General features: G+C 44.3%; 1 long non-coding RNA gene across 4 annotated transcripts in view; it reads right to left on the bottom strand.

Moving 5' to 3' along the window:
- The window catches only part of LOC122476178, a 95,355-nt gene that overhangs the window by 70,694 nt on the left and 6,268 nt on the right, over window positions 1-18,393 (bottom strand). For all 4 annotated transcript variants that reach the window (XR_006295410.1, XR_006295412.1, XR_006295409.1 and 1 more), the window contains exons 2-4: window positions 17,544-17,654; window positions 17,198-17,435; window positions 2,389-2,576 (exon numbers count right to left, since the gene is read on the bottom strand). This is a non-coding gene — a long non-coding RNA (uncharacterized LOC122476178). The remainder of the gene's footprint in view (window positions 1-2,388; window positions 2,577-17,197; window positions 17,436-17,543; window positions 17,655-18,393) is intronic.

Here is an 18,393-nt window from a genome sequence, read left to right as displayed (position 1 = left end):
GCTGCTGTTGACAACATAATAGAAGAAAAAGAGGATATCAGGAAATAATTAACTGGTTTTTAAGCAAAGGCGAGAAGAAAAAGCAACTGCTTCTAGAGCTCCCTTCTGGTAGCAATTTCTGTATTAGTCAAGGTAAGTAATGATTGCTGGTATAACAAACAATCCCTAAAAGCTCAGCGGCTTCACATATGGACATTGATGTCTCACTCGCAAAAATGTCCAATGTGGATATTCCCGGTTGGGCAGCTGTTCTGGGCTGCTCTTCTCTAAGCAGTGATTCAGGAATCCATATTCCTTCCCTGTAATGGCTCCAGGCATGGGGGACATCAAGACCGCCCTGGCATTATCTAGCCAGAAGATGGAGAGGCAGAGAGGGACAGAGACAGAGAGACAGAGACAGAACGGAGAAAGTATCACACTCTTCACTGAACCCCCATGTGACACATAGCTCTTGAATTTCAGCTCATACTCCCCTGATAAGAACTGGTCACATGGTCCCACATCACCACAAGAGAGGCTGGGAAATGTAGTCTCCTGCTGACATCCCAGAAACACCTCTACCTGGCAGAAGGGGAGGATGAATCTTCATTGGCCAGTTAGCCACCTCTGGCACAGGACTGGGACGTTTCTTTCGTTTGTTGGCTGCTTTGTACTTTCTTTCCCCCTTGTTAACAATATAGCTCTGTGCTCTTTCCAACTTCTCTTTTTCTTTTGACATGCACTTTCTTTTGTCTTTTGTTTGCTCTTACCTTCCCCTCTTATTTTCCCGTTAATGGTAACGAATCGTGGCATTCCACTCTCTGAGAAATTTCTAAGCGTAAGGTCAGGAACAAAAAGTGGAGCTGCTGTCTTGTCTGAATTGAGAAAGGAAGTCATTCCTGTGCCTTTTCTCCCAACTCCAGTCCCCTCTTATCCTCACTGTGGGAAGTGACGCAGCAGCGGCAGGAAGGGGCGGTCAAAAAACCCTCACAGAGCCAACAAAGTATCTGCGAGTTTGGTGATGCTTTTCAGACTTCCTTGTCCCATGTTCTTCGGGTTGCTTCAGGTTTTGTAGTAGCTTCAGGGTAAAAGCTTTGTTTTTCTCTTTATTCAGTTATTAATGGAGACTACCTGTCACTGCTGGAGGAAGGTGGCATGTGTGATCTAGACGGTTTTCAATAACTGTTTTCAATAACACGACTCTAGAGGGGTTTCTTTCAGTCACAGATGCAACTGTTATCCATTTGCAGCTTTAAGGAAGAAATAAACAAACATTTTCGAAAATGGGAAACGTAAATATTTATAATGTGGCAAAAGCCAGACGCCTCCATGAAAGGTAACCAGCGCGGGTCACTAATGCTTCCTTACAATCTACCTGGCTCTGTGCTTTATGTGGGCTGGGGGGTGGGGGTGGGGGGTTTAGGACAGAAAAATAAGGCTGCGGTTCCTATCCCAATAGTTCCCGTCCTTTGGAATATCCCCCCCCAATGTAATGAGTTGGGATTGGTCTGCTCAGAAATTGGAGTTTTCTGACTTCAGTTGGAATCCATGTTGAGCAAGACTTGATTCTCAAATCTGTGTCATTATGTGGCAAAGAGTCCCAGTAAAGTCGTGGCCTCACAGCATCTTTCTATTTCTGTGTTTGCTCTCTTTTCTGGTGAGGTAGCTGCCATGAAGCTAGAGCCCTGGAGTCCTAACAAGCTCCTAGAGGCACTCTTGACTATAAGTGAGCTATTCGGTATATTTGGGGTGGCAAAAATAATAACAATACCAACATGATTTTACATCTTTGCCAGATAATATTCAACCACTGTCACGTTATGAAGCAGGTATGATTATTGTCATCCCTATTTTATAGATGAAGAAACTGAGGCCTGGAGAAATTAAGTCACTTCATGAGGAGATACAGCTATTGATTGTTACTTCAAGAACTTCAACTTGATTCTGTTCGACGGCAAAGCCAATAGCTTAACCACTCTGTTACCAGTCTATTTCCATAAAACCAACCCAAAGAATTAGCATAATGGCCATGGGAACTGGACCGGTCAATCATCAGAAAATAAAGGCAGAAATGCAAACTTCCACAGAAATGAATCATAACAACAATAATTATCGACATTTCTTGAACACTTGCTATATGCCAGACGCGGTTCAGAAACCTTTACGCGGATTAACTCATGGAATCTTCACAACAATCCTAAGAGATGAGTTATTTATTATTATCATCCTAATTTTTTTTTTTTTGCAGAAACTGAAGCACAGAGTTATTAAATTACAGGATCGCACAACTAGCTATTGCAAGACGTCGAGGAGTTGGAATAAAAGCGTAACGAACCTATTTGTCCTCCATGGAGATAAGAATGGACAAACCGGAAAAATAACTTTTGAAAGTTCTTGAGCATAGCTTACCTTCTGTGACTCACTCACACCGTCCGAACCATCCTTTGGGCAACGCGGATCCCAAGTTCTGGTCCAACCTCTTCCTTCCACCTGAACTGGGAAGTTTTGGATGATGGCCGTGTATCCTCATACACGAGCGACCCTCATCCCTCCCTCACCGGACCAGGAGGGTTCCAGTGCCAAGGAGCTCTTCTGTCCTATTGAAAGCAAAGAATGGTTGCCTCTGAAATACGTACAAAGAGCAAGCAAATTTAGTCAGTTTATGCAAAACACAAAATGGCATCTGCCGTCTGGAAAAATACACCAAAGCCGTGAGCCGTCAAGCCCCTTTCAAGACTTTGGCATGTAAAAATCAACACTTTTTTTTAAGTCTGAAAGGTCCATGTGAACTCCCAGTTTCATTAAATATAATTCTCTCTTCCCCATTCCTGCCACCAGCCGACCGCTCTCCCAGCACATGCACTACTCCCCCTCCCCCCAGTTAAAATATACATACATACACACATATTTTCCCCCTTCTCAGAAGTACAAAGATCATTGAGAAGGTGGCCTTGACAACAGAGGGCTTTTAAAGGGAAGATGAAAAAAATCATTCATAATTACCTTCTTTTTTACATTTAAAATGATTGTTTTTTACATTTACATTTAAAATGAGTTTTTACATTTAAAATGATTACAAATACACTTGCTTTGGCATTGCGTATGTCTATACGTCTGGACGCTAGTTTTTCAATGACATTCCAGAGGCCCCCCAGATTGTGGGTTGATGTTGCTGCTGTCTTTATGATCACAAACTCGTGATATTGCCTCCATCTGCACTCACTTCAAGGATTTCCAACCAGATGGGAACAAGGAAGGCTGAGCTCAGGCTTTGCCTCGGTTTCGGGCAGAGCAAGCAGGGCACCCAGGCAGAAATGCGCCCATCACATAGTGGGGAAAAGAGGCTGGTGGTGCCTACTTAAGAGTTGGGGTTAAACGGACAGGAACTGAGACCAGGAAAATCGCCGGTGAGGTGTAAGGGGGAAGCTGATCACACCAAACGGACTGAAAAGGGACAGAATCGTGGCTGAGGATGAAGTGAGCTACAGGCTTGGAATCAAGGAGGCTGGAGCATGGTCAGAAACAGAGCAAGAACATTGACGAACGCGTATGTAACCGCAACTAGATGCCGGAAGTGATTCCCCATGGTCCAGCTACTTCACACACATCAGATCATTGTCACAACAGCTTTTTGAGGGAGGTACTTGACATACGAGAAAACTAGGGTCCAGAGAGGTTAGGTCACACGGCTGGTGGCAGTGTCTACATTTAAAGATGGGTGGTCCGATTTCAGTCTGCCCTGTTTTACTGTCTACTATATACATATAAATGAATGAATGAATGAATGAATGAATAAATAAATAAATAAATAAATACCTTAAACAAAACAGACATACACCATAGGACTACCAATTTTCTCCTGCTGGTAGAAAAACAGGTAACTTTTATTTAATGTATTGACCTGTATTTCCCTATTCTCTATTTTATAACGAAAATATTTCAAAGATTGGTGGGAAAAGAAGATAAAACATGCTTAATGAAGGAAAGAGGCTAAAATTTGGTGAATGAAGGAAACATGTTTTCTCAGGAACAGAGGAGCGTACAAGGCTGGACGCCGGTATGAGGCATGAGCAACAGCCGGGACTGGTCCCAGTGCTGTTCAGATCAGAGTTCATTGTGACTTGTTATCTGCAACCATTCAGCTCTTCCTGGGCCGGTGCCCTGCCAAGGCTGAGGATGATTCCCAGGGTCGGGCTTTTGAGGGTAAGAGAGGGCTTGTTGGGGGCAGGGAAGATGCGCTGGGAACAGTTTGCATCTCCAGGGCTGACCTGATCAGAGCCTCAGACTTTCCCTTTTCTTCTTAGTCAGCACCATTTGCGCATATGTGTTTCATCCCTGGCTGCTTCATTCAGTCCTCTCCACCCTCGTTCGAAAGTGCCTGGTGACAGGTTATTTTTCAGTTGCGTTAAAATGAATGCTCTGTTGATCATCTCTTTACTCTTTTAGACTTAGGGAGACATGGTGACGTTTCCTAAAAGTTGGTGTGTTATGTGTAACCTGCTCTAACAGTAAGAGGCATAGCCTGCAGTCTATCAGACCTCACAATTAAAATCCCAGCTCTGCTACTTATCAGCTGTGGGACCATGGACAATTTATTTAGCTACTTTGATCCTCAGTTTCCTCATCTGTAAAATGCAAAATGCAAGATGAAGGGTTAGACTGGCTAAGTAAATAGTAATAATAATGATGTTTATTATTTATATACTTATAAATAATTCTTCATAATAATAATTTATTATTATTATTATTATTATTTCTATCATCAGCAACAGTGGTAACATTAGATTCTATCACAGTAGAAGAACCATTCCTGCCACTTCTGGGGAGTTGCCAAGTTGCTACAGAAAGGATGTGACAATGGACTCCAATATATTATTGAAATGACATTCTCCAACTCCAGGGGCTGAAGAGCTTGTTGCTATCACAGAACCCCCTTTAGGCCAGTCTTTTGAGTGTCACTTACACCAGTTTGGAAGTAATCTGCTTGCTCGCCCTTCCAGCAAAGGATGTCATGATCAGCTAATGGAAAGTGACAAGAAGGGATATAATGAATGAGAGGGAGTTAAAGATTGGGATAAAAAAAAAAAGAGCCTTGTTCTTTTGGGGAATGCACAATGCTAAGCATACCATGTTAAATCGTGCGTGTCAAATAATGGACTAATTAAGAATCTTCACCCATTTTTTTTCACATCTCATTTTTGTTGTCCTTTCGTAGATGTATTTTCAAATTAGCTCTTAGCTCTTTAAATAAGTACCAAGGGGAAAGAAAAAGAAAGAGAGAGAGAGAGAGAGAGAAAAGCTTGTCTATCAGAGAAGCAAAAGATAAATGTAAAAGGAAATGGGCCAGGGATGGAGATGAGGGCTTTGCAGGATATGCTGGGAAGTTTTATAATCAGAGCGGCAACTTCTTGAATAATGGAATTTAATAACATATAATAAACTATGATCTGGGAGAACTCTGATTCAATCCCACTAATTGTTTGAGCCAGTGAAATGAAGGCAAAGTTTATCATGCCAACGTGCTGCTAATGCCACTGAACACCGCGGGGGACAGACAATTGTTCCCAGCTGCCTACCCCCTCACACCCAGAGGGCACATGGTCCCTGCCCTCCAAACACCGGGCTGAATCCCCAACTTGCAGTGGCAGACCTAGTTCTAGGACTTTAAAGTCACAGAAATGTAATTTTTGCAATCAACAAACTATTGTATGAAGCTGAGAACAGAGGGGTAACTAGATACAAAGCCTCCAATTAGGTTATAAAAACTAATAACCGATATGCTTTCATGCTAATGCCAAAAAGTACAAAAACCTATAATAAATCTAATTGAGCACACGATCATAAGCACTGTTTTTCTACCTACATAGTTCTGCTATATTAAGGTATACTCCAAATAAACACGTTTTTTTTCATTGTTATTGAAAAGGGTGCCTTTTCTCTTCTTTTTAATTTGGATCATTTTACCAACGTCAAAAAATGCAGACGTATATAATTGAGAAAAAATTATTTTCTCTGTCATTACTCATTGATTATATTTCAGCATAAAAATGAAGGAATTGAAGCAATTATCTGGATAATTTGTATCTCCCCCAAAAGATTAGAGATCTCTAATAAAAAAAAAAACATACTGTGTTTGCCTAGATTACTCGGGTAATAGCCTTAGTTTTCACTTTATGAGAGTGGACCTGTCTATTGATGAAAAGTCTTTTGTAATCATTTAGAAGGGGTTTTTTTTTTTTTTAGTTTCTTCTGACAATTAAGTGTATGATTTCTTTGTACCTAAACTTTGTGCCTCAAAAGTACAATCTAAAACTCTACAGCACATTTTGCAAAGCAGGTACAGTCTAAAACTCTACAGCACATTTTGCAAAGCAGCTACGGTAAATTACAAAACCTAAAAAGAAATGTGGAGAATGGGTATTGCCTTCCCTTTCCCAACGAGGTCCATGAAATCTTGGTTACTTTTGGGAATCAAAGAGGGAGTGAAATACCTCTGTAAACTGGTAGTCTAAAAACAGGAAAATTAGTCTTGTGCCACAGCTATGAGCAGCTAATAAAGAAAACACGGGTAGAAGAGAGTAAGGTTCAAATCAAGGTCAGAAGAGAGACTGGTTGAGGAAAACTGCCATGTTCCATTGCATGGCAGTTTGAGTGAGACCGTTTCCCCCTGCATCAGTCTGAGGTTGAAAAATTACACTGTTGGGGTTAATAAAGAAGCTGGGCATTTGTTTGGACTGAGATTCCAATTAAAATGTTATTTGGGGGCAGTCAGAGCTAATGTCTTGCTTAGAGGTAAACTGAACTGCCTTTTCAGAGGTTGAAAAAGAAGAAGAAGAAAGGAGGAGGAGGAGGAGGAGGAGGAGGAGGAGGAGGAGGAGGTGGAGGAGGAGGAGGAGGGGAAGAGGAAGAAGAAAGAATAAGAAAGACCACCTAATCTGTCAAAGACCCTGAATAACTGGCAGAAAGAATTGTGTTTGCTGGGCCTGTGCCCAACTCAGCAGTGAGCATTCTTGAGGGTTTTGTGACATCATCCAAGGCAGCTGAGGTTTTAGGAGTTTTTGATTGTTGCACTGGGTAAGGAATCTAGTGTTCAGCTTAGCCTTCTTTGAGACAAAGAAAAAAAATCTGGGTGGTGTAATATGCCAAGGTTTGGGTTGGGTTTTTTGTTTTGTTTTTTTTGTTTTTGTTTTTTTTTTTTTTAATGCCACAAAAGGGAATCAAGAATTCCGGGTCTCAGTCTGACGATTCTAGCCCAGAAACAAAAATTGATGAATACAGTTAATTGAATTTCTCAGTCCATACCAATTTGCCCACAGTTAAACAAAACCACCAAAGTTTGCTTTCACTTCACTTCTTAAGGGTAAGTGAAAATCCACCCTGAATAAGCTCCTTCTTCTCTATAGTCACTCCTATATTCCACAGAGATTCATTAAATATGTTTACTCTGGCCAGCATCAGGCATACCTTGGTCAACAAAGCAGACACATTTTCCAGCCTTTATGAGGCTTCTTGCTGGAGGGAAGGTAGAGCAGTCAATACGTAAAAAGATAAGTAAATATATAATTACAAACTGATAAGATTGAAGGAAACCGTGTGAAGCTGGAAATATATTCCATTTCTTTCCGATCTCATTCTTACCCAAACCCCTGAGCAGCAACTATCGGAAGGCCTCTGATTAGGGCATGGGGTGGTTGGGGAAGCTGGTTAATGGCAGATACAAACTATGTGATTTTCTGCTGGGGATTCTGAGATCTGGTTGTGGAGATAAACAGTGTGATACACAGAAAGGGGTGGGACAGACAAAACAGCAGGGATTGGAGCCAAAGTGAACTTAAGAGTATGGACTTTGATCGGCTTTTTTGGTCCAAAGAGTGATACAAACAAAGCAATGAATTCCTATAAAAGTGCAAAACCAGAAGAGGCCCCCAGGGTGGGGAAAGATGCTGTTTCACGGGAGTTGTGGGGCCAGCACAAAAGAAAAGGTATGCTAGGGTCCACGGAAGAGAATCCGAACCATTCTTTTGCTCATTTCCTTCGTGCTGTGTGAATTTTCTTTAACCAAGACTATAGAGAACGAACCCAATTTGTCTGAATCTCAATTCAAACTCAGCCCCGCAGTCCAGCTCTGTCATTCAAATTAAGAAAAAAATTGCGAAAGCATGAATTCCCCTCTCCTCTTCCCACCCCCTCAGCTCCTCCAAAATTAAAACAAACTAAAGACCAGAATGTTTGGTCTTCAGAATATTCTTTAAGAAGACAAGATTGGTTGAAAGACAAGTGGCAGACAGTGCCTTAAGCCTGAGCCACACAGAGGGACCATGCGAAATGGGAAGATAACACTTTGAAAGGAAAATGCCAAACATGAGATCACAGCAGTGGGAACAAGGCAACCAGCAAGCTGAGAAGTGACACGACATCATGGGTGCTACGTCTGTCCAAGTTGTGGCAAAATCTGCCAAGTCCAGATTGACTTCATTAGTCACTTCGATGCACAGAGATCACAGAAAAAACTCTCCTCCTCCTCATAGGCATAGTTGATCATTGTATAAATAGAAAATGATTAGAACATCAAGATTTCTCCAAAGCATAAATATTTCATTCACCAACTAGTTGCTATTTGGCCCGTGGTGGTTAAGAAGAAAGTGTGCAAGGCTACCACACAAAAGGTATGACTCTCGTAGACTTTAACAGGGACTTAGGTTTGACGTGGATTCCCATTGGATGTTGGGTAAACATGCAGACCAAACTGTCCCAGATACAGTCAGGGAACTTGGGGAGAAGCAAGCATCACTGCATTAGCCTAATTCAACCCTTCGTTCCTTCAGGCCTACTGGAACCAAGATGATTCTCAATGAGCAAATATTTGCCAGGTCCTTTTTGGATGCCAGGCATTGTGTTGGGCATTGGGAATTGTACACTGAACCAGTCAACCACAAGCCTTCCCTCTTTTCATTCCCAACTTACCTTCAAGCCCTCTCCATCCCCTTACCCAGCTTAACTATTTTCCAGAGTGTTTATATCACTGACATTATATCCCATCCACATCTGCTTCTTGCTTGTTGCCTCACTTACAAGCTCCAAGGGCTGAGACTTTGTCTTCCTGTGTGGTATTCCCAACATCTAGGCCATTCTCTGAAGGCCTCAGAGAGTATTTGTTGGGTGAATAAGGTCTGTGCTCAAATAACTTATTTCACTTAGGGTGAGCAGAAGAAAAGAAAACCATAGGTGATGTGAGCTGGTATCATTAGAACATCTAACCTAGGAAATGAGGGAGGCCTTTCCTGAGCGAATGACTTTTAAGTGGGACCCTAACTAAAGAGAGGAGTTTGTCTGGAGAAGGTATTGGGGAGGCCTTTCAAACAAAGGCAGCAACACGATAAAGGTACCAGCAGTGCTGAGGTTACAGGAGAAAAGCCAGTGACGTGGAGACGTGGGGAGAATGGGGAGTTCCAGGAGGTGAGGCAGGAGCCCAGGACAGAAGCCAGATGATGAAAAGTCTCGTGGCACACATTCAGGACCTTGGACTTTATCCTAAGAGCAATATGAAGAGTTTTAGGCAGTGACATGATCACAACTCTCAATTCACGAATCTCTTCAATAAGCACATAAGCAAGCACTTAAATCTGAGCACTCTGAAACTGACTGGGCTTCAGAAAGGACTGGAAAATTTCAGCATGTGGGGAAGAGGGAAGTATAAAGACCTAGCCACGTTCACTGAGGGTATATCAGAGGCGCCACATTAGAACAGGCAACAGCAAACAGATGGGTTTCTTGGTTTCTGAAGAGGCCGCGATCCAGCTACAGAAAGGCAAGGAACACCCGTGGAAAAACTTAGAGGAAACTGAGAAATCACAGATGAACAAATCTGTCTCTTTCCTGTTTTGAGGCCATCACCGCCCCACAAGGCCCTTCCTGGTCGGGCAAGACCGACTTTTGCTGGCTCTTCCTCCTTCAGGCCGCCCCTGGTGCTCTGGGCTCCAGCAGTAAGAGACCAGCTCAGGCCCACGCACAGAAGTGTGCCTCCTCCACGCCTCGCAGGAGCCACCTGTCATTCTATCTCTCGCTCCGTCCTCATGGTGTCTCCTGACGAACTGCTGGTCTTTTGCCCAGAACCCAGCACTAGGGCATCACACCTGGTCAGTGCCCAACAAATATTTGCTGGATTAATATTAGAGAGTGTGCTAAGGTGTCACTTTACCATACCTTTCTAGCAGACATTTCTGCAGTGTCTACTTTGTGCACGGTGTCGAGGCCTCTTCACGCAATCTCACTTAACCTTCAATCTCAGAAGGCAGGTCTCACTATTCCCAGTTTGCAGACAAGGAAACTAAGGCTCAGGGGGATACAGTGACTTGCTTAGGATTCCGCTCCCTTTGCAACGGGGACACACGCTTCTGTTCCTCTCCTGAGCCCATGGTCCGACGAATTAACGCTTTTGCTTAACTTCTCCCTGAAGGCTTCCTTGCTACTCCCAGCTTCTGCAAAATAAGCCTCAGGGCTCCTAAAGTATTTTGTGTCAACATGTATCCAGAACTATCCGACCTGATGCCTTCCCAAGCACACTGTGAAAGCCTCAGATGGGTCTTCTTTATCATCAGTGCTGAGTATGGTGTGTGGCACATGATATGGGCACAGATTAATATTGGTTCAAGAACGAACGGATGGACGCATCAACCCAAAGGCGATCTAATGTAAATTCTAAATTCGTCCTTCAAGGAGCTCATCAGGAAAACGCAGTGCACACAAATCCTGACAGATGAATTGAAAAAAACGCTCATTCGTGTCGACAAGAATCCAACACCACTTATCCTTTCCTCTGCTTCCACCCATCACGATGTTCCTTGATGTACCGGTTCCTCTGGCAAATGGACAATCTGGTTTATTTTCAGAATTAGAGATACCAACATTGCACCGTTATGTAAAGGGAGAAAAGGGAGTCATGAAGACATTTGTGTGACTACACGTGAGTCATGGGTCCATGCACAAGCTGAGAGGACACAAAGTTGAGGAGCAAGCAGAAAAGGGAATTATTCACTGCCACCTGATTTTCCCTCAGAAGTATTGAAAGGCTACTCTTGGTTTAAAAAATAAGGGAGATGAGCGATATTGCTTTTTAAACTTGGGAGTATATCCCATAGAAATACTTAACGCAGACATCCAAAAGCTGAAATATCCCAAACCAACCACAGCTCAGAAGGTGGAATCTCCCTGACAAGATTACTATACTAGAAACAACATGTTTATTGGCTCATAAAAGACATGTCACCTAACAATTCATAACAGGGGGCCTGAAGGAAATAACTCACCCATTGCGAAGTCAATGTTCAAATCAATATCCCTTGGGGAGAAAAATATTGCTCATTGATGGAGATTGATTTTTCTTTTTCTTAAGAAACTCTCGAGGGGTAAACATCTTTTTCATAGTGAGTGTAACTAAACGTGCCAATGTCAAGGTCTACATTTCCCTATCCTCATTAGTATGATACTCACAAATTGTTAGTGTAATTATAAATGCCTTCCAACCTGTTGAAAAATAGATTCCAGTTTCATTTTTTAAAATCTCATTTTAATTTTCAAGCAACATGACCACACAGACAGCATGATGTATGTCCTCTGCTATACTTACCAGCACTCTTATAGGTGAGACACTTTTTGCTATTTTAAAGCAATCAAAAGTTAACATAAAGCCCAAGAAAACTGGATCTCAGGTTTACCTAGATCCCAGGTTTACCTACAAATTTAATGACTAGTTTAAAAAAAAAAATTCTCACTGTTTTTCTTATCTTTCCCATTCCCACTTGTATCCCCAAATGATTGTCGTAACATTGAATCTAACCACTTACCACCTTGATGAAAGCAAGAAGTTTTAATGGGCAAAGAGAAAAAGACGGCTGGCCCTAACTGGTTTTATATTTAACATGTTGTTTCAGGCCGATGAATCGTCTAGACTTATGTATAAGGCTGTGGTAGATTATGTTGTTTAATTCTTAGGTTGTCTTCTTAGGCCAAATGTGTGACCAAAAGAAAGCTTGCTTTCTGCCCTTTTGAAACTCACAAGTTGCATAAGAAAGGACAGATGGATGATTTGGGGAAAAAAGAAATGTCATTCAATTAATGTTTGTTGAAAAGGGTGTCACAGATCATTGGCGGAACTTCCACTCATTGGCAATTCCCCCAAGCAGCCAAAGATTAATTGAGCACCCAGACTACTGAGTTCTATTAGGAGAGGAGAACAATGTGTTGGTGATCACAGAGGCTGAGCTGTGGAATCAACAGAAGTGTAAATGGATGAACCATCTTTGACAGGAAGGAATAACACCCTTGTGATACCTTCGTAGACAAACGTTCAATTTTTGTTGTTTTTCTCCAAGAATGGAGATGGAACCACATCAAGCCACACTCTTGCACCCCACTCCCCCTGTGTCTAAAAGAACCTGTTTTTCAAATGGCTTGAATAGACGAAATTAGGGGAAAAATTCATAGACTGGCATCTTGTCGTGACCCACAGCTTGATCTTAGGAAAAATTCAAACCACACTTAATACACTGATTTTTCTCATCTAATAGTATAACTACAAGCACATATCATAATGCACTAAATGCTGTACAGAACAACAAAGCAAAGCAAAACCAAAAAATTGAAATTAGAACCATTTAAGAATTAAGCCCCTCTTACTAAAAATTTGCTTCCGTAGGAAGTGAAATGAACCTGGCCTTCCAGAAGCACCAAAATCAGTATTTATTTGTCGTTTAATTTTCTACTTATTTAAAATTTGAAAATTATTCTCATGCTTTGGTAGGGCTATGCGGCTGCTTATCACTTAAAGGGCATCTCTGCTTTTACCACAAATTGAAGACACACTGACCTTGAGAGACAAGGAACAGAAATATCTATAGGCACTGGGAAGAAACTACAATGATGGGAAAAGCAGGAAAAAAAAAAAAGATACAGTCCTCTAGGAAGACTAAGGGAGTAACGATCAGAACACATCTGGGGTTTGGTTCAAACTGACCTGGAACCAGAATGGATCTCCAAGCTGTTCTGTCTGCGCGCACGCGCGTCCGCGCGCGCGCGCACACACACACACACACACACACACACACACATTTCCCAAAGTGAAATCTGCAGATGTTATCCAAAGGAGTGAGCCCAAGAAAAGATTTCACTGGCAGGTACCTGCATCATTTTACCCCTCTCATGGGGATCCACGAGTGGGGTCTGTCGGAAGGTTCTACCTAAGCATCCCACTAAAGCAGGGATCTGAAGGTGTCAGCAGGATTTGGCCGACTGGCCCATTCATGGAACTTCGGTTAATTATTGACTGATTAGGGATTTACCTTATCTTTCCATCGGGAGCTGGCTCAAGACTTAACGGTAAGCAATTTAGAGCCAGGGCGAACCTACCCACGTGTTTTGTTTTTTCTTTTAAATTCTCCTTTGGGTCCCTTTAGCTTGTCTTGCCCTACAATTCACGTTCAGGTCAGAACGGCCAGTTGGTACGGCACTGGGGAGTCCGCAAAAGGACTGGAAATGAGAGGAGTCTGGTTTATGGTGAGGAGTGTCCAGTGGCAAAGGCCCAGAGGACCTGTAGCCTTTTGCAAGACTTTACTTATTGGTCCAGGTTCCCCCTGCCTCCCCCCACCCGCCCCACACACACCCATTAAGTCCCTGGGAGAAAAGCCATGACTTTTTGTCTCTAAAAGTGATTGGGATGCTCTGCTCCTGGATGAGAAGGAGCAGTCCCCCCCCACCCCCCCTCCCACTCTGCAAGGCAGCCTCTCTGCCGAAGGCCTCTTGGCAAAGCCAGGGAATCAGCCCAGGCAGCTGAGACCCAGCTGCCCCAGATAAGAGGTGGCCCGTGTTAATGTACAGGCTTCCTCTGCACCTCAGCAGGGCCTTCCTTTTCTAAACAGTCTCCCTTTAATGTTGGCGAATGTTGTTTTTCCATTGACTCAACATCTCGCCTCTGGTGGTAAGCCAGTGGGGAAAGTTGGAGCGGGGGAGGGAGGAGGAACGGGGGAGAGGGTGATGCCAAAGCAAGAGGGAGAGGGACTGTCAGCGACATTTCCAAACAAGCCAGACACCTGCTTTGGAAAGACAGTGACCGAGCCTACAATTCTTGCCTTCCTCTTGATTTAGATCAGCCTTTTGTTCCCTGCCTGTCTGTGATGGGCCCTGGGGCTTCCCGGTCCCCAGGACACTGCCCACTTCAGCTGCAGTCACTGCTATAACATGGACACCACTGGGAGGGATTCACAACTTTTCTCGAGGAATGTAACAGTCTTAGCCGAAGGAAAGAAACACTAAGAGAGTTACCCGGGAGGTAACTGAGGAGGGAAAAGAAATTGTAAGGAAGAAATGAAAGAGAAGATGCAAAGAAAGCAGGTGAAGGAAGGAAATTAGGAAAGATAAGAGGAGAAAGGGAAAGTGAGGGGGAAAAAAAACAGAAGCAGGGAAATGAAAGTCAAACAGGAGAGAATAGAAGGTGCAAACGAAAAAGGAAAAGGAGAAAGGGGAGAGGAGAAGGTCGAAACATCTGAAATGAGAGTGTTCCCCCAGAAACTCGGGGTTTTCAAGCCACAGGACAGAAGCTGGGTTGGGGATGGAGAGCAGTCCCCTCCGGGGCTTCTCTGGGCAACTCGAGGTCAAAGGGCATCTTCAAAACCAAATCTTGATTAGAGCCAGCTAAATGTTTTGACTTGAAGGAGACACGAAGGATTAAAAAGCAAAATAGAGCAGCATGGGTAAGAAAGAAACAGGAAAAGAAAGAAAATTAAAAAAAAAAAAAAAACCTCACGGGAGACACAAAGGGAAGGATAGAAAACACTTCTGAATCAGCTAGTCATCTACTAACAGGCTGCAAAGATTTCCAATGACAAGTTGTCACATTAGTTTAGTGAAACTGAAGCAGTACTTATCCCCTTTCCTGTGCTTAATCTCTCCCTGCGTGCCACAAAAACATGCTACCACGTTTAATAGGATTAGTTTCGTTCACTTTCTCCCCCCACCCCTTTTATTTTTTACAATTCTATTTTCAGCAATACAGGGATCCTTGAATTCATCGACTTCCTGCAGCGCACAGCAAAACCTGGCATGCATGGTTTTTTACCCTTTTAAAGACTCTATTTGAATCTGAAGAATGTAATTTGACTATTTTGTACCTTTTCTCCCCAATGAATTACTTTCTCCTCCTGGAAATCTCCAGAGCTTAGAGGGTGGGGGAGGGGTCGCCGGTGGTAGAAGGGTCCAGACAGAACCCGGGCTAGGAAAGAGGCTGAAGGAGCCCAATCTTGCAGAGGTTACGTGCCCTGGGAGAGACTGTTCTGGTTCTGACAGCAGGCAGACCGGGCGTCTGCTACTTACAGGCTCTGTGGCCTTGAGCAAGTGGTGAAAGCTTCCACAGTCTCAGTTTACTCATCCGTACAGTGGGGATAATTCCTATCCGGGCTGCTGAGACAACTACACTTAATAGACTTTGTTTCTTCACTTCTGAGATTCCTGTTTTCTCGTATTTTAGTATGTTCCTGAAATCAGTTATGTTTTACCACCTATTGTGCATTTAAGGCCACCGTGTTTTCCTTCTCTCTCATCTTTACGTTGTCAGTGCATCTTCTAATCCATGGCATTTTAGAATTAAGAAAATGGCAGTGCTGGGTATAAAGCATCTGGCACAGTTATGACACACTAGAAGTGCTCAATAAATGCCGACCTGCCTGTCATCGTTTCTCACTTCGTCTGTTTGCCTCCTTCCGAAGCCTCACAGAAAGACCACTGGGATACCGAGAGGATTACGTGTGGACGCGTTTGCCCCTCATCCAGATTCTTCTAGGCTCGTGTTCCTAATTGAAGTTTCAGAGGCTCAACTAAATCCCACACATGATAATTATCTCCCCATGTTGGCTAAGACCCCAAATGCTCCAGTACACTCGGCTCCCTCAACAGGGTCACCAACTGCCATTCTTAGCCATGTCTTGCAAACGTTAGCTCTCTGTTGAATTGTGTCATTCCCTTCTCTTTGAGTCCACTTTGGGTTACGGGCCCTCTCTTGCCCTCTGCCTGCTACCCGCCCTCCCCGCCCCAGGCACCACTAGCAGAAGATTAGCATGGAGGAGATGAAGGAGTGAAGGCGTCTTATCTGGGAGGGAAAGAAGACTGCCCAGGGAGACCTGGGGCTCAGAAGCAACCCTGGGCCTAGAGTGGGGATGGAGGCACTTCAGGGGACGTCCTGCTGGGAGAGGGGGGGAGGGCAGGGCTTGAGGTAGGAGAGGGGAGCAAGGTGCAGGCCTGCCTGTGGGGGGGGGCATCCCCAGTGGGAGACCCCCGGATGCCCCACCCAGTGAGGCCGGGCCTCACAGGGCATCCTAGGCCTTTGAGTCAAGCTGGGACTAGTAAGCCAGCCAGTGGCTTCCTGTCTCAGCGAGATTGGTGAGGGCCTGAGGAAACCTAGCTGCTGTGCCCTTCATCCAGGCTTCAGCAAAGGCCACATGTCGCCTCTGGACCTTTTCTCCTGACTCCCTTTCAGTCCTCCAACCACACTCCCACGTGCCACTTAGCCCCCAGCAAGCCACCTGGTGGGGGAACTGGTGCTCCTCCCCTACCTTTCCGGTCACTCCGAGTACTCCCAGTGGCACTCTCCCCCTGACTCTGCCACCTTGTCGACCTCCACCTATACTCTTTCCTCACCCCCACCCACTCCCCTCCCACCCCCACAGACACTGTCCCCCTACCCATCCCTGGCCCCTCCAAACTCTGTCCCCCCACACATACTCTGTCCCCCCTCAGCCTCTGCCCCCATCTCCCCACCACCATGTCAAGTGTAGGCCAAAGCGCTGTTTGTACCATGAGGGCCTTTGGGAGTGAAAGGTCAGTCGGTGTCACCTGTCTCCCTACAGCTTGGCCCCAGATGCGGGTTTCTCTGGATTTGTCTTGGGGTTCTCTGTTTTGTCCCCTAGAGGCATCTCCCCCAGGTACAGAGAGTAACCAGAAAGCAGGAGTCTTCCATACTTGCCCACAGATATCCATAAACCTTAGCGGGGACAGGCCTCTAGGAGTGATGCATGAGCTCTCCCTCATTCAGGGAATATCTCCTCCCAACCCATGGGTTCATTCACCAGGGATCGGGCCCATGGATGCCCCAAGCTGGCAATCTCTCCCTTATCTTGCTCCACGAAACACCCTGATTACATATCTCAAGCTTTCGGAGGGTCCCAGCGAATACCTTTTTTGGGATGAGTAATTAGCTAGTCAGCCGTCTCCGGTTCTAAAATTGTCAGCCTTCTCGATGTTTCTCTGCTAGTTCAGCCCATTCCATTTCTCTGGCTTTCTTCCCCTCACACGACTGCAGAGTCACAGCCAGGGAGAGCACCTTCCTGCCTATCTTTCTTTGCCTTCTCACAGCTGCCTTTGGCTGGGTTCGCTTTTAATTATGTCGGGGCGTGCCTGTGTTCATTGGTTCACTGGAACAGAATTTTATGAAGCGTTGTAGTTTACATAGATTTGGGGAAGTTGTCCATTCAGACATGTAAAAGCAAACGATAGATGATACACATTTGTTTTAGTTTTACCTGGGAATGTTGACCTTTTTTTCCTCCTTGTTGTTCCCTTCTTGAATAGAACTTTTTGTCCTGCGGGTTTCACTGGTCTGATGGGCAGCTTCTGTAGGAAAGGTTTGCCATCTATAAAGCAGGGAAGGTGAAAGGAAAAAAAGAGAAAGAAAGAAAGAAAGAAAGAAAGAAAGAAAGAAAGAAAGAAAGAAAGAGAAAAGCAGACCTCAGATCAGTAAATGATTCCTGTCTGCCTGGAAGGACCATTCTATAGGTGCAAGAGCCCAGAGCCTAGCTTCCAAATGTGCACCAAGTCTATGGTTTATGGCCTTAAAGGTGTGCACATAAAGGCCCAGTGGAGCAGCTATGCATAGGCTGAAATGTGCACACATGAACATATCAAAGGGCAAGTTTAGGTGAAGTTAGTTTCACCGAAATCTTTGGGAGAAAGGGTTCTGCATAAAAGGCATAGGGATCCCGTGCAACTGTACAGAGCACACATTTGTAGACAAAATAGGCTCATTGAGCACCAATCACATGCTGAACAATTTTACTTACATAACACTCTCTCCAACTCGTAAGTTGGATATTACCCCCACTTAACAGATAAAAAGAACTGAGGCTCACATAGATTAAGTAACACACCTAAGGTCACTGATCAGTAACTGAACAGTAATTGGAAACACAGCATGACCCCCAGAGGCCCAGGTTCTCCCACTGATTTCCCTTGCTGGGGTGGGCCCAGAAATCTTTGTTTTTTAAAAGCTCCCTTCGTGACTCCTGATTATGGGCCACTCTTGGGAACCACTGCTCCACATCAAACCATCCGCTATCCCTGTTACCAGCCTTGCCTCGGAGCGAGCGGCCTTCT

This window comes from Prionailurus bengalensis, chromosome E4 (genome assembly GCF_016509475.1).
Source record: "Prionailurus bengalensis isolate Pbe53 chromosome E4, Fcat_Pben_1.1_paternal_pri, whole genome shotgun sequence".
Classification (NCBI taxonomy): domain Eukaryota; kingdom Metazoa; phylum Chordata; class Mammalia; order Carnivora; family Felidae; genus Prionailurus; species Prionailurus bengalensis.
Note: the sequence above shows the minus strand (reverse complement) of the source record. Positions and strands in the feature narration are given on the sequence as shown.